Source organism: Panthera leo, chromosome A1 (genome assembly GCF_018350215.1).
Source record: "Panthera leo isolate Ple1 chromosome A1, P.leo_Ple1_pat1.1, whole genome shotgun sequence".
NCBI classification, from domain to species: Eukaryota; Metazoa; Chordata; class Mammalia; order Carnivora; family Felidae; genus Panthera; species Panthera leo.
Window position 1 is genome coordinate 89,366,123 of NC_056679.1, and position 7,465 is coordinate 89,373,587.

The window sequence follows — 7,465 nt, forward strand, 5'->3', positions numbered from 1 at the left end:
AAGTGGGTGATAGGTATTAAGGAAGGCACTTGTCATGATGAATGTTGCGTGCTATATGTAAGTGATGAATCACTAAATTGTACTCCTGAAACTAATATACATTATAATTAACTAGAATTTAAATAAAAAATTGAAAAATAAATACATAAAAAGGCACAATTAATACAGTAAATACAAACCTAAACAGTATTAAGGAGGAAAATATGATCATCTCAAGACATGCAGCAATGTCATTTAATGAAATTCAACACCTATTTGTGATCATTGATGCCAAGCTAGGAATAGTAGGAATTTTCTATTTACTTTTGGGTACATTTGAAATTAATGTACATTGAAATTAATGAATGTTTAAAAGCCATAATATATAAGTAATAAGCATAATATAAGATGTGCAAAGAGTTTGTGCTACAAAACATGCTAAGAAAAATTAAGGAATCTGAATGGAGAGATTTACCATATTTATGGATTTGAATCCTCCATGTTGTAAGGATGTAAGTACACAAATAAGTTTGTGATTTAATTGTTTGGTAAGTAAATTGCAAACATACTGGACAATGAAAAAATTGAATAGTTCTATAACACATAAAGGCAAAGCTAGAATGACTATAAAATTGATTGTTCAACCTGGGACACACTGGAGAGGGAAAGGGGGTTCTACAGATTACACAAGGAAGACAGGCATAATAACTAGATCATAAGACTGTCCATAGCAAACTGAGAGAGCACTGAGCTTACAGAAATGTCTGAGAGTGTTTGGATGACACCTGGCTCCCATGACACTCCTGACTCATAAAGAAGAGTATTCTTCTTTCCTTCCCACTGGGTTATAAAATCCTTGGGGCCAAGGTAGTGTTCATCCCCTACTTTTGATTCAAGCATATTACCCAGTGCTCTGCATATCATGGGTTTTCTGTAGATATAGGCTGACTTCATGGGACAACTAAAGAACACATGTGGATTGTGTGGTGCTGGGAGAGCCTACAAGGACAGTCACTAGATGGAGACCCCCATGAGTGACTGGGGGGGGGGGGTCACTGGGGAAGTGTGGAACATATCAGTGGTGGGAGATAGAAAACCAAGAAACTTGTTCCCCATTCCTGTGCCCTTGCTGCCCCATGGCCCTCCCCTGACCAGGTTTCCTTTCCTCACACTGTACCCACTGGCCCTCTTCCCAGTTCTGTCCCCAAGGTCCCTGTTTGAGTTTCCTTAATTTTCAGCTGGGGAGCTCTTGTTCCAGGGTTGGAGTTTGTGGGCTCCCCCAGGACTCCACAACTTCACCCTCCTCAATCAGTGTTGGTATTAAGTATTGCATGGGCAGTGGGAATAGCCTGCAATCCAGGATGAGAGCAGCCCATGTAAGGTGAATGGACATCACTAGGTAGGCATGAACATATAGTTCTGGCATAGACCCCATCTGCCTACTGCCATCTGCTGAATCCCCTTTCTTCTTCTACCCTTGGCTAAGAAGAAGCTGTTGTCTTTCTAAGATCCACCATTAGAGTTAAGGAGTTCATAGTTTGGCTGAGAGGTTGGGGGTGGGGGTGGAACTTAAGAAGAAGATCAGAGCTCCAGTGAGAGGTTCCTTCCTCTCCACTCTAACACAGTAAATGCAAATTCAGGGGAAGGGTGATACTCCTCCACAGGCTAGTTGTTGAATGTGTTTTCCTCCAGGAAACCCACTCGACTGTGAGTGAGGGTCTTTTTCCTATCACCTGCTTCTCCCTTCCTTGTAGTTCTTATTACTGTTTGCAGGTCATTTCTTCATTTCTATTTGTATATCAGCATTTCTTCTTCCTCTTATTGTCTCCCTCCTTCAGGATCTTGTTTCCCTCCTTTTGCGGCAGGGGGGCAGGAGTTGAGCATATTCTTTGTAGTGTTATGTTTCCTCTCACTCTTTCTTCTAGTCCTCTTCCTTTTATATATTTCTCTCCTTTTTTTTCTAAATGTCTCATTATTTTTTTCCCTTTCCTCTTTTCTTCTCTGTAGATTCAAGGCTCAGTGATGGGTTCCTGGGTTGAATAATGATCTAAAGCTGAAAGACAAAGCATGAGTGGGGAGAGGTGTACGTGAAGGGGAGGAAGGAAAGGGCTGAAAGGAGACACGGAATCACCTTGTCCCCAAAAGAATATTATACAGACAAGGTGACTTCTTTCTAGAGAGACAATGAAGCCACTAATTAAACAGAGAGAAATAAATTTAGAAAGCAGGAAATGAGCATGTGAGATGCTAGGATAGTTTCTTGATGCTAGGATAGTTGTTTGCACATTACAATTATTAATTCAACAATATTTACTGAGGACATAATATATGCCAGGCACCTTTCTTGGAGCCAGTTATCCTGCCATGAGCAAAAGTGGCATCAGGAATATACGTTCTTTAAGAAAAAAGGGAAATATAGGTTCTCATTGGTAAAGCAAAGAACAAATCCAAGTGAATTAAATGTGGCATGCCTGGTGGTGTTAAGTACTCTGAGAAATATAAGGCAAAGAAGGAACAGGGAAGAAAGGATTTGAACTCCAAATGGGTTTTGAGGAAGTCCTGGTTGAGAATGTGAGGAGGATGTGAGGGAACAATGTGGACCATATCTGGAAAGAGCCTTCCATGAAGAAGGAGGAGAAAGTGCCAGGGGTCCTGAGGCTGGTGTCTGCCTGCTGTGTGAGAGGAACCCAAGCAGGGGCTGGTGGGCCATGAACCGGAGGAGTCAAGGGAATTTCAGGGATAGCCAAAAAAAAAAAAAAAAAAAAAAAAAAAGAAAGTATTGGTGGTGACGGAAGGCTGACCAAAAATGTCTAGCTTTAGTCTGAGATGGGTTCATTCCAGTGCTAAGTGACAAATGGACTAGCGTGGGAGCAAGGGTGAAATGGGAGGCAAGTTCACTTAGGGGTCATTGTTATGATCCAGAAAAGCAGTAACAGTGATGTGGTCAGTTGGAAGCTGGCAGGAGTAAAAAGTGGTCAAGAGTGAAAAGCCAGCAGCAGTTTCTGGTGGTTGGAATGTGAGAGGGAAGGAAAGGATTCAAGATGACCCGTGTATTATCTCCTGAGAAACTAGAGAGACCTGACATTAATTAAGTTGAGAAGTTTAAAGCAGACGTTTTTCCAGTGGAGACCAAGAGCTCAGTTTGGTCACTTCAGGTGGGATAAGACCATTGGGCATTCAAGTGGAAATGCTAAGTATGCAGTGGGTACAAGAATCAGAATTCATTTGAGCCATTCAGGATAGGGAGAGAAACATCATTTGTGGCCAACATAGTATCTTAGTACTAGTTACATTGCAGAAACCTTTCCTGGTAACCTCCATATAAACTCTCATTGAGGCTCATAGAAAAGCAGTGGTGGACCGCTAGGAATTTACCCAAGGGATACAGGAGTACTGATGCATAGGGGCACTTGTACCCCAATGTTTATAGCAGCACTCTCAACAATAGCCAAATTATGGAAAGAGCCTAAATGTCCATCAACTGATGAATGGATAAAAAAATTGTGGTTTATATACACAATGGAGTACTACGTGGCAATGAGAAAGAATGAAATATGGCCCTTTGTAGCAACATGGATGGAACTGGAGAGTGTGATGCTAAGTGAAATAAGCCATACAGAGAAAGACAGATACCATATGGTTTCACTCTTATGTGGATTCTGAGAAACTTAACAGAAACCCATGGGGGAGGGGAAGGAAAAAAAAAAGAGGTTAGAGTGGAAGAGAGCCAAAGCATAAGAGACTGTTAAAAACTGAGAACAAACTGCGGGTTTATGGGGGTGGGAGGGAGGGGAGGGTGTGTGATGGGTATTGAGGAGGGCACCTTTTGGGATGAGCACTGGGTGTTGTATGGAAACCAATTTGACAATAAACTTCATATATTGAAAAAAAAAAGAAAATTGCCTTCCATTTCTGGAAAAAAAGAAAAAGAAAAGCAGTGGTGGAGGATGTGTGATTATCCTTCTGCAATAAAGGGCCTAAATGCTGGAAAAGGTCCACAGTTAGTGGTGACACAACTGTGTCTTGGACCCAGGACTCCAGATGTCCTTTATGGTTTTCCGTTCTAATTTCTGTTTATGCAAAAAAAAAAAAATTTTTTTTCTAGGAAAAGACACTGTGACATAAGTGTGCTATAAGCATTTCTGATGAGACATAGAAGTGTGGAAATTGTCAGAGGTGACAGGCAGAGAGAGAGAGAGAGAGAGAGAGGATATGCATGCAGCTGGGGCACTGGGTGGCTCAGTTGGTTAAGTGTCTGGCTCTCGATTTCAGTTCAGGTATGACCTCACAGTATGTGAGCTTGACCCCCACATGGAACTTTGCACAGACATTGTGGAGCATGCTTGGGATTCTCTCTCCCTCTCTCTCTCTTCCCCTCCCCTGCTTGTGCGCACGCTCTCTCTCTCTCTCTCAAAATAAATAAACTTTAAAAAAAAAGAAAATAAAAAAAAAAGAAAAGAAAATGCATGTAGCTGAATGCCTCTACACACAGAGGGTAGGGCTGGACATCCTCAGAACAGGAGGAACTTCAGCTGTAAAGTCTGAGGGACCTTATTTGTTCTGCTGGTTGGGTGCTCCTACATCTAATATGACCAAGATAGTATTTAAAGGCTGTAGGAACAGCAATTTACTCCTATAGAACCACCATGGACACACATACACTACAACAGGGAATTTTTGGTGTTAAGGACCCAAGTCCTTAGGCATGAGTCAGGGTGTGCTCCCCTATGTAGGGACAAGCTCACACAGTCAATATCCCTGGCTATAGATCTGGGCAGGCCTATCATAGCGTAGGAAATCACCCTACCTTCACACAGAGAGACTGTCTTGTGAGGTCTCTGCATTTTCTCTTTGCAGGCAGATAAAGTAGAAATGAATACACCCTTCACAAATGTATCCTAGATACTACTATCATGCATTTGTGAGGAACACCTTTGTAATTTGTAAATACCTGAAAATATTTCTTTCTTTCTTTGTTCCTGATGGTATTTATTAGGTTATCACTCACTGTTCCTTACAAGAAAGAATTCAGCCATGAATTCTGTTCTGTTGTCAAGAACAACAGCTTCTTCAATGAGAGGCCCAGGATTTCTGTTCTCAGAACTTGGAGGTTGCAGCAGCATGTCACTTAATTGGGTTATTTTATTAAGTCAGCACACATGTTTCTATATATAGAAACATGGGAGGCTTTGCAGAGAAGTTCTCAGTGACACTTGGTGAAGATCTGAAGTGAGGGTGAGCCATGAAGATAGCTGGAGGAAGAACACTCCATGAAGAGGGAAGGATAAAGGTCCTAAGGTAGAAGTGTGTCTAGCTTGATCCAGGAAAGAATAAAGAGTTTCTTATAGCAGAAACATTTAGAGTAAGAGTAGAGGGTTGGGACCCAGCTTGAAGCATTGGGTGTGAGAAGGGTATCCATGAGGGTGGGTCATATAGGGCTTGGGGGCCTTGCAAGGGTTTGGCCTAGTTCTGGGTGTGTTGGGAGCCAATGGCATATCTTGAGCCCAAGAGTGACATATGACTTGAGATTCCAGATGCTGGAACCAGATGCTTAACTCTCCAGATGCTGGGTAGAGAAGCAGGGACACCAGTTGGGAGTATGCCATGAACCATAAATGCAACCCAAGGAGCACATCTCAGGCCAAACAAATGTGGTGCGGGAAGCCAGAGGGGAAAGGATCACCTGGCATGAGGGTCAGTTGGGACCCCTTAAATGGCAGAAGTAGGTTTGAGCTGAGTCCTGAAAGACAACAACATTTGATGACAAGAGGAGTATGAAGAAAGGTAAGCCAGGTCAATGCAACAGTGTGAGCAAAACCAAAAGGGCAAACAGAAGTCATAGTTGGCAATCTGTAGTTGTCTGTTGAGGTGGAATGTAGGAATTATTTAGAAGGGGTTGGGGATGAAAAGCTGGAAACAGAGAGCAGGATCATGCCTGGACTTCAATAGGTTAGAGGTGGAGCTCTGCTCACAGTCTTGAGCAGTGGCTTGGTCCACAGAGAGGTACTCTGGAAGGTGCCTACAACTTGTGAGGCACCAGAAGGTGCTTAGATCAGGGTCATTTCATGAATGTTGGCAAAATGAAGATGCTTTGAATACAGTGGAGACATGAGGGAAGAAAATAGAGTCGGTTGTAAAAAGCAAGACTCTCCATTAAGGACAAATCAACAGGACCAGGAGAAAGTTGGATTTGAGGCACATGTATTCAGCATGGATCATTTTGAGCTTGAATGATTGGGACAGTAAAATATCATATTAAAGAAATATGATGAAAATAATAGATATTACTTTTCTAACACATGAAAGTGAAAATTAATGTTTAGGTTTTTTTTTATTTGAAGTGTGAGAAAGAAATGTGATGGTATAAGTTCTGCAGAGAATTGGAAGTTTGAGGCAGTAGTTGGGGCTTGGGAGGGGTGTCTGCAATCTAATGATTTTGGTGTCATTTGGAGAGACAGCTAAGTCAATGGATTTTCATTCTCCTCTCCTTAAGCCTTATGGTAATCATTCCCAAGTCTTTCCTTGAGTTTCACAAGGTCAGAAATATAATTATAATTTTCATCTGGCTTCAGGAATTTCATTTAAATTAATCAATTCATAAGGCAAGCACTTAACATGATCAGGTATTCATCGTGATAAGAGTTATATCTTATAAGAAACCACAACAGCCTTTTAGCAAAAGGATTTCCAAGTTTTAAGAGTCTAGATTATGGATCAGAAGGCTGTGCAGTGATCCAAGAATTATATAAAGGAAACTGGAAGTTCTTAACTGAGAATTTCTCTAAGATAAGGTAGCTTGCCCTCTAAAAATAGTTCTTTCCCAGAAACAACCTGATGTGGTAAGTATCAGAACTTTGGTTCCAAAAGCCTCTTCTCAAGTCTTGGTCATGTATTTACCAACCATGTAACCTTGGGCACTCCAGCCAACTCTAGAGAGCCTCATTTTCCTCATCTGTAGAAAAGGGTCTATTTAATAATCTCACTGTAACTTTGCTGCAGGATCTTACCATGAGGCCAAATAAAAAAATGGTTGGGAGTACTGTGGTATGCAAGAGTTGAATTTATATTTACTGACTGTTGAATTTATATTTTCTGTGTGTCACCAGAACCAGAAAGGGAGCCCCGTCACTTCTCAGCAGATGAGAGATGGACTGACAAACTGAACATGTTTGATTCATTGTTTCTAAGCAACTTGCAAATCACCAACTTTCCTTTTTTTCACCATCTTTCTGATATGACAAGATCACTTTATAAAATAGTGAAAGTCCAGTTTATTTATATCAATAATCAGGATTTGAGATGAAACATGAAAGGATGTGGTAGACAGCCTCTAAGATGGTCCCATTGGTCCTCTTTCCTGGTTTTTGTGCCCTTGTGCTCTCCTCCCAGTGAGTGTGGGCTGGATTCAGTGATTCACTTCTAAATAATAGAATTCAGTTGAATTTATGGAATGTCACTTCCAGTATTAGGTTTTTTTTTTTAACGT